This window comes from Myotis davidii, unplaced genomic scaffold (assembly GCF_000327345.1).
Source record: "Myotis davidii unplaced genomic scaffold, ASM32734v1 scaffold609, whole genome shotgun sequence".
In the NCBI taxonomy this organism is placed as follows: Eukaryota; Metazoa; Chordata; class Mammalia; order Chiroptera; family Vespertilionidae; genus Myotis; species Myotis davidii.
In genome coordinates, this window is record NW_006300164.1 from 2,837,578 (window position 1) to 2,844,904 (window position 7,327).

Consider the following 7,327-nt stretch of genomic DNA (forward strand, 5'->3'; position numbering starts at 1 on the left):
TGACCGGCCGACCGCCTGTCCCCGCGGGACTCTGCCCAGCGCGGACTTCGCTCCGGCTTCCCCTCCTTTCTGATGATCTCTCTCCCGAGCCGGCAGCTTCGCTTCAGAAACGCACAGTTTCCCGAAAGCCCACACGCAGGAGCGAGCCTTCCTTCCCGGGTGGACGCTCGGGGCCGGGCGTGGGGACCCAGCTCTCGGGGCCTCCCGAGCCAGGACAGCCTCTGGCCGCCCAGCGAGCTGCCGAGGCCCCCAGTGCCTGCCTGTTGTGTTAAAGTGGTTCCTGCCTGTGGCGAGAGTGGGCCTGGCCTCAGGTTGGTGCCCGGGGCGGCGTTACTGCTATTGATCGGTGAAGCTTCCATCAGAAACAGCGGCGAAGGGGTGAGGGGTCCCTGGCCACTCATTTCTCAGCGAGGAGCACTCCGGGCCTCCGGGTGGCCGCACACGAGCCTCTCCAGCCCCGCCCCAGGTCGGAGGGTCACCCCCCCCCTTTCCCACCCCTCCCACGATGGACTGTTCTCATGTTCCAGCACCTCTGACTTCAGGTGCCTCGGAGCCTTGAAATCAGGGCGTGTGGAGTGTCTGGGGCAAGTGCTTTTCCCGGACACGTAGATGCCTCAGGTGGTGCCTCACCCTGACCCGCCTTCAGTGTCGTGAAGTGCAGCATTTTACACTCTGGTTTTTTTTTAAAAGAAATTATATATATATTTGATTTCAGAAAGGAAAGGGGGAGAGAAGAGAGAAAGAGGGAGGAGGGAGAGAGAGAGAAACATCACTGATGAAAGAATCGATTGGTTGCCTCTTGCACGCCCCGCGCGGGATTGAGCCTGAATCCCGGGCCTGTGCCCTGATCGGGAATCGAGCTGTGACCTCCTGGCTCATAGGTCGACGCTCAGCCACTGAGCCGCGCCGGCCGGGCCGCACCCTGGTTTTCGGTGGCTGCCTGGAGTCCGGATGGTCCAGAGGTGATGCCACCATATTGCTCCGTGATTGGACACGTTTTCATTTTAAAAAGCGGGAAATGTTTAAAAACTGATCTTAGAGAGGGAGCAGGGGAGGGAGAGGTCAGCTTCTCCTGGACGCACGCTGACGGGGATGGAACCTGAAACCCGACTGGGAATCGAACCCGTGACCTTTCGTGTGCGGGACGGTGCTCGAGGCAACATCCCAGCAGCCCGGCCAGCCTGCCCTCTTACAAAGCCTGCGCTGTTGTCCCCGCCACGGGGACGGCCACTCTCTGCTCCTTGTGGAACGGCCGGCCCAGCTGGCCGACGGCGTGGGGCCCTTTTCCAAGGCCCAGTCTGGGGCAGGGGCCTCTCCCTTGGTGGGCCCGGGCTCAGGAGGCCAGGGCTGTGCTGTCCGGGCCCAACCCGGATCCTCACTGCGCGCTGGTCCTCACGCCTACCCTCCGCCTCCCGCCCCCTTGTGGGTGGTCCGGCCATGCTGGTCAGCTGTGGCCGCTGCCTGTGCTGAGGGCTGGGGTCCCCAAGGGGTCGGTGAAGGATGTGCCTGGGAATGCCCCGGGCTCGTGTGGGGCGCCTGTGAAGTGGCCTCTCCTCCCGCGTCCCCTGGACCTGCAGGTGGAAGGGCCAGCCCTCTGTGCGTCGTCCGGTCCGCGATCTTTCTGCCCCCAGCGCCAGGGCCTTTGCTCCAGGAAATAAACAGTTGCCTTTAAATGATCCACAGGCTGCTTATCGGTGGGAACGATCAATACAAAAATAAAAGCGGCTGTCGGCCCGGCTGGTGTGGCTCAGCGGTTGAGCGTCAACCCGGGAAACAGGAGGTCCCGGGTTCGATTCCAGTCAAGGGCACATGCCCGGGTTGCAGGCTCGATCCCCAGTAGGGGGTGTGCAGAAGGCAGCCAATTGATGGTTCTCTCTCATCCTTGATGTTTCTATCTCAGTCTCCCTTCCTCTCTCTCTAAAAATCAATAAAAACATTTTTTTTTTTAAAGTGGCCATTGGCGGAAGCCAGACATAGGAAAAATAATGGTACTTTGTCATCTAAGCCACGGACGGGAAGGGAGGCGGGGCGTTCTCCACACACGGCCCTCACCCCAGTGCAGCGGGACTGCGCTAAGGTCACCAGCTGGGAGGGACCGCGGGACAAAGCGAGCAGCGCCCAGAGGCACGGGTGCAACGGCAGGACCCCTATCGTCGGGGGGTGGAGAGGGGGGTGGGAGGAAGGATGAAGCGCATCAGCGCAGATGGCCACAGGGTGAGGGGCCACGGTAAAGGAGACACAGGCTGGGCAGCCCAGGGTTCCATTTTTATGTTTTTTGTTTGTTTGCTTTTTTTGTTAATCCTCAGATGGGGATATTTTTCCATTGATTTTTAGGGAGAGTGAGAGAGGGAGAGGAAGAGAGAGAAGCACATTGATGGGTTGCCTCCTGCATGAGCCCCGACCAGGGCCCAGGTCAGGGAGGAGCCTGCAACCGAGGTACGTGCCCTTGACCGCAGTCGAACCCGGGACCCTTTGGTCCGCAGGCCGACGCTCTATCCACTGAGTCGCACCGGCCAGGGCCAGGGGCCCCGGGCCCATTGTTAGCTCTGCTGTGTGCCCTCGAGGAAGTCGCTCGCCCTCTCTGCGTGCAGTGCCCTCACCTGTGTGTTGGGCCACAGCTGCTCCCCACAGGAGTGCGGGGTGATGGTGTGTGCGTCCCACGAGCTCCCTAATCAGCACCCTGCCTCGCCACCCTCCCCTCCCCCAGCCTCCGCGGCCGGCACAGGCCCCTCTGGACCTGTCGCACGGACCCCTGCTCTTCTGTCTCCTTTCCATCCCAGCATTGCATCCAGCAGGAAAGGTGGCACACACAGCCATTTTCCCGAAGGACTTTGGCAAAGGGACTGTTGACAGGTGTGAGAGCAGGGCCAGACCAGGGAGGTGGCACCCCGAAACAGACCATCCAAGGCAGTGGCTCTCAACCTTCTGGCCCTTTAAAGACAGTTCCTCATGTTGTGACCCAACCATACAATTATTTTCGTTGCTACTTCATCACTGTCATGTTGCTACTGTTGTGAATCGTCATGTAAACATCTGAGATGCAGGATGGTCTTAGGCGACCCCTGTGAAAGGGTCGTTGGACCGCCAAAGGGGTCGCAACCCACAGGTTGAGAACCGCTGATCCAAGGTCTCAAGGGGATAGGGCCACGTGAACAAGCAAAGGGGCTACGTGAAGGGGGCAGGGCTGCGTGATTGGCCAGAAAGTGTGCACGTGAACAGAGGGCTCGGCCACGTGATCAGCCGGACGTGTGCACACGAACAGGGGCGGGGCTACGTGGTTGACCAGAAGTGTGCATGTGAATGGAAGGGGGGCACGTGATGGCCGGAAGTGCACATGTGAACGGAGGCGGGGCCACGTGATCAAGCAAGACTGGGCAGTGAAGGAGGGGGTGGGGCTGTGGGATCCAGCGAGAGTGGGCGCCGGAACAGGGTGGCGGGCTCTGAACACGCGGGAGAACGGGAGGACAGAGTCGGGGCGGGTGAGCCCCCAGAAGCTGAGGAGGCAGGAAGAACCCTCCCCTGGAGCCCTTGGGGAGCACAGCCCCGACACCCTGATTTCAGATTCTGGCCCAGGACGGGGAGAGCGCATGTTCCTGTTGGTTGAGGCCAGTCTGCGGTCATCGGAGCAGCAGTCCCAGGACATGGACCCCTCCCTGGCCCTCCTTTTGGGGCTTTGACTGGGTTTGGGGAATGGCTGAGCCCTGTGCCCCGGCAGTGGGATCCCCGAGACCTCTTGCCGCAGAGCTCCCAGGGGGACCCCTCCCTGTGTCTGTCTGTGCCTGGGCCCTCCCCGGCAGTGACCCTGCAGTGGGTGCACCAGGCGGGCTGCTGGGTGGGAAGATGCAGGCCCCCCAGCCCCGCCCGCACCTCCCGGGCCTCCCCCTCATGAGCCCAGCCTGGGCCTCGGCTTCCGGGAGCACCTGGGGTGACAGGAGCCAGCACCTGGGTTGTGGTGCCCATATTCCAGATGCCAAACAGGCTCAGAGAGGGGGAGCAAAGGTCCCGACCCCCAGCCCACCTCCCTGTCACTCAGCCCGGCTCCCCGGCGGCTCCCCCAGCTGCCGCCCGGTTGCCATGGTGTCGGGGGAGGAGATTTCTGAGAAGCGATCCAAAATACAAACCAGCGGCCCCTCCTTCCTCACCCCTCTCTCCTTCACAGCCTCCTTTTGTGCAGGTGGGCGGGGCCCATTCCTGGACGGTCAGCGGGAGCTCCGGAGGCCTAGGAGGCAGAGGGGCCGGGTGGAGCAGTGGTTCTCGGCCTCGGCTGCACATTAGAGCCACCGGGGAGAGTTTAAGGAGATTCCCAGGTGATTCTAATGTGCAGCCTGAGAACCGCTGAGGCAGAGGGTACTGTGCCCCCACCCCACCCAGGAGGTTTCCTGGACCCGGCTCCATGGCCCCCACTGGTCCCAGGCCAGGCGGGTTCTGTCCTGCCTCCTGCGCACAGGCAGTTCCCTCCACTTGACCCCAGAGAAGCGGCCCCGATGGAGTGAGGGGCCTCGAGAGCCCCCGGAGGAACCCCAGGAGGAGGAGGACGGGAAGGGGCCTGAGCCACCAGTCAGACCCCCGCTGCACATTATCGAAGCAGCGAGGATAACTTTAAAAAGAAAACTGGACGTTGGCACAAAAAGTTCACCGTCAGACCAGGACCTCTGCGAGCTGTTCGAGGCGGCCGGCCCCCCCAGCGCTCGTCCCAAACGGTGTCCAGTGTCTCCCATGGGGGTGAGGTCATCGCTGAGCCGGGGGTGTGCAGAGGCCCAGCCGGAGCCGGCGGGGTGGGTGGGGGCGCTCTGCTCTGTGGGTGAGGGATGGGGCAGGAGGGGGGATGGGGCAGGAGGTGGCCGGGGCAGGAGAAGGGATGGGGCAGGAGGGGGCCAGGGCAGGCGTCCTGACCTCTTACTCACCTGGCAGCCCAGGTGCCCAGGGCAGGGTGAGTGGCCAGCCCCACCCCCTACCCAGCCTGCTCTTCAGAGGCCCTGTGCCCCCGGGGGAGGGGGTTCCTTTTTGCTCGCCCCTCTCTGCCCGGCTGTGTGTTCGAGGGCCTGTGAGGGCCAGAGAGGGGCTGGTGGGCAGAGTGTCCCAGGACCGGGCTGTCAGGAGATGGGGGCGACGCTGGGGCTCTGCACACACCCCTGTGGGGTGAGGAGTCGGGGAGGGGGGCTTCGGGGGACACCATTACCCACTGTAGGCTTGGGGGTGGGTGCGCTGGCACGCTGCTTCAGGCTCGGGGGTCGTGAGTGGCTTTTGGTGGCCCAATCCCGAGAGCTCAGGGGTGACCTGTCCGTGTCTCTTAAAGAGGAGGTGCCGCTGGCCGAGAAGTTCCCCAAACGCTCAGCGTGGGGATGGGAAACAGGAAACGCAACCCTTGCCGCCCTGGCCTGTGGGCACCAGCTGCGGGGGGCTGCTGTGCCGCCCTGGCCTGTGGGCACCAGCTGCGGGGGGCTGCTGTGCCGCCCTGGCCTGTGGGCACCAGCTGCGGGGGGCTGCTGTGCCGCCCTGGCCTGTGGGCACCAGCTGCGGGGGGCTGCTGTGCCGCCCTGGCCTGTGGGCACCAGCTGCGGGGGGCTGCTGTGCCGCCCTGGCCTGTGGGCACCAGCTGCGGGGGGCTGCTGTGCCGCCCTGGCCTGTGGGCACCAGCTGCGGGGGGCTGCTGTGCCGCCCTGGCCTGTGGGCACCAGCTGCGGGGGGCTGCTGTGCCGCCCTGGCCTGTGGGCACCAGCTGCGGGGGGCTGCTGTGCCGCCCTGGCCTGTGGGCACCAGCTGCGGGGGGCTGCTGTGCCGCCCTGGCCTGTGGGCACCAGCTGCGGGGGGCTGCTGTGCCGCCCTGGCCTGTGGGCACCAGCTGCGGGGGGCTGCTGTGCCGCCCTGGCCTGTGGGCACCAGCTGCGGGGGGCTGCTGTGCCGCCCTGGCCTGTGGGCACCAGCTGCGGGGGGCTGCTGTGCCGCCCTGGCCTGTGGGCACCAGCTGCGGGGGGCTGCTGTGCCGCCCTGGCCTGTGGGCACCAGCTGCGGGGGGCTGCTGTGCCGCCCTGGCCTGTGGGCACCAGCTGCGGGGGGCTGCTGTGCCGCCCTGGCCTGTGGGCACCAGCTGCGGGGGGCTGCTGTGCTCCGGTGGCCGAGGCCTCTCCGGGGACGGGGAGGCGGGGAAGTGAGTCCTGAGTCTCTTGTGATTTACGACCTAAATTCCCCACAGACCAGAACCTTCTCAGCTCTGAGCTCCCCACGCGCCATGACGCTGGCTTTGAGCAGGCGGGGTCTCCCCCAGAGGCCTCAGAGCACCCCCACCCCTTCCTGGGGTTCTTCCCTGGGGTAGAGGAGCAGGGAGCAGTGACCCCGACGAGTAGTGTCTGCAGGTGAGGGCCCAGGGGTGGGTCATGTCTGCCCCCCTCCCCCCATGCCCTGGAGTGGCCCTAACGAAGTTGCTACAGCAGAAGTTACTCTCTTGCAGTTCTGGGAGCCTGAGGGGGTGGGCGGAGGTCAGGCCTTGCTTACTCCGGAGGCTCTCGGAGGGACCGCGTGCGTTCCTTGGCTTGTGGCCACAGCGCGGCAGCTCTGCTGTCTTTGGCGGCCTCCTCCTCACTGTGTCTCTCTCTTCCTTTGTCGCTTAGAAAAATACCGTTGCCCTAGCCAGCGGTTCTCAACCTTCCTAACGCCGCGACCCTTTCATACAGTTCCTCATGTTGTGACCCAACCATAAAATTATTTTCGTTGCTCCTTCATAACTGTAATGTTGCTACTGTTACGAATCGTCATGTAAATATCTGATATGCGGGGTGTATTTTCATTGTTTGCGACCCACAGGTTGAGAACCGCTGATGGGCTCAGTGGGTAGAGCAGTGGCCTGCGGACTGAAAAGTCCCGGGTTCAAGTCTAGTCAAGGACACCTTGGTTGCAGGCTTGATCCCTGGTCCTGGTCATCACGTGTGCAGAAGGCAACCAATGGATGTGTCTCTCTCACACCAATGTTTCTGTGCATCTCTCCCTTCCGCTCTCTCTAAGAATCAATGGGAAAGTATTCTTTGGTGAAGATTAACATAAAAACATTTTAAAAAGACACTGCTCTTTGGATGTGGGCCCCCTCTAACACGGGATAATTCCATCTTGAGATCTTTCTCTCCATTCCAAGTGCAAAGATTTTTTTTCAAATAAAGTCTGATTCTGGAATCCCAGGAGTGGTGATGTGGACATATCTTCGGGTTTTCCTCGGGGGGCGGGGGGCACTCTAACCCACTGCACCCTACTTCCTCTCTCTTCTGTCCGGCATTCTCTGGGTACTTGGTGCCTACTAGCCGGCCTGGGCTCCTGGTGGCGCGGGGCAGGGTGGGGG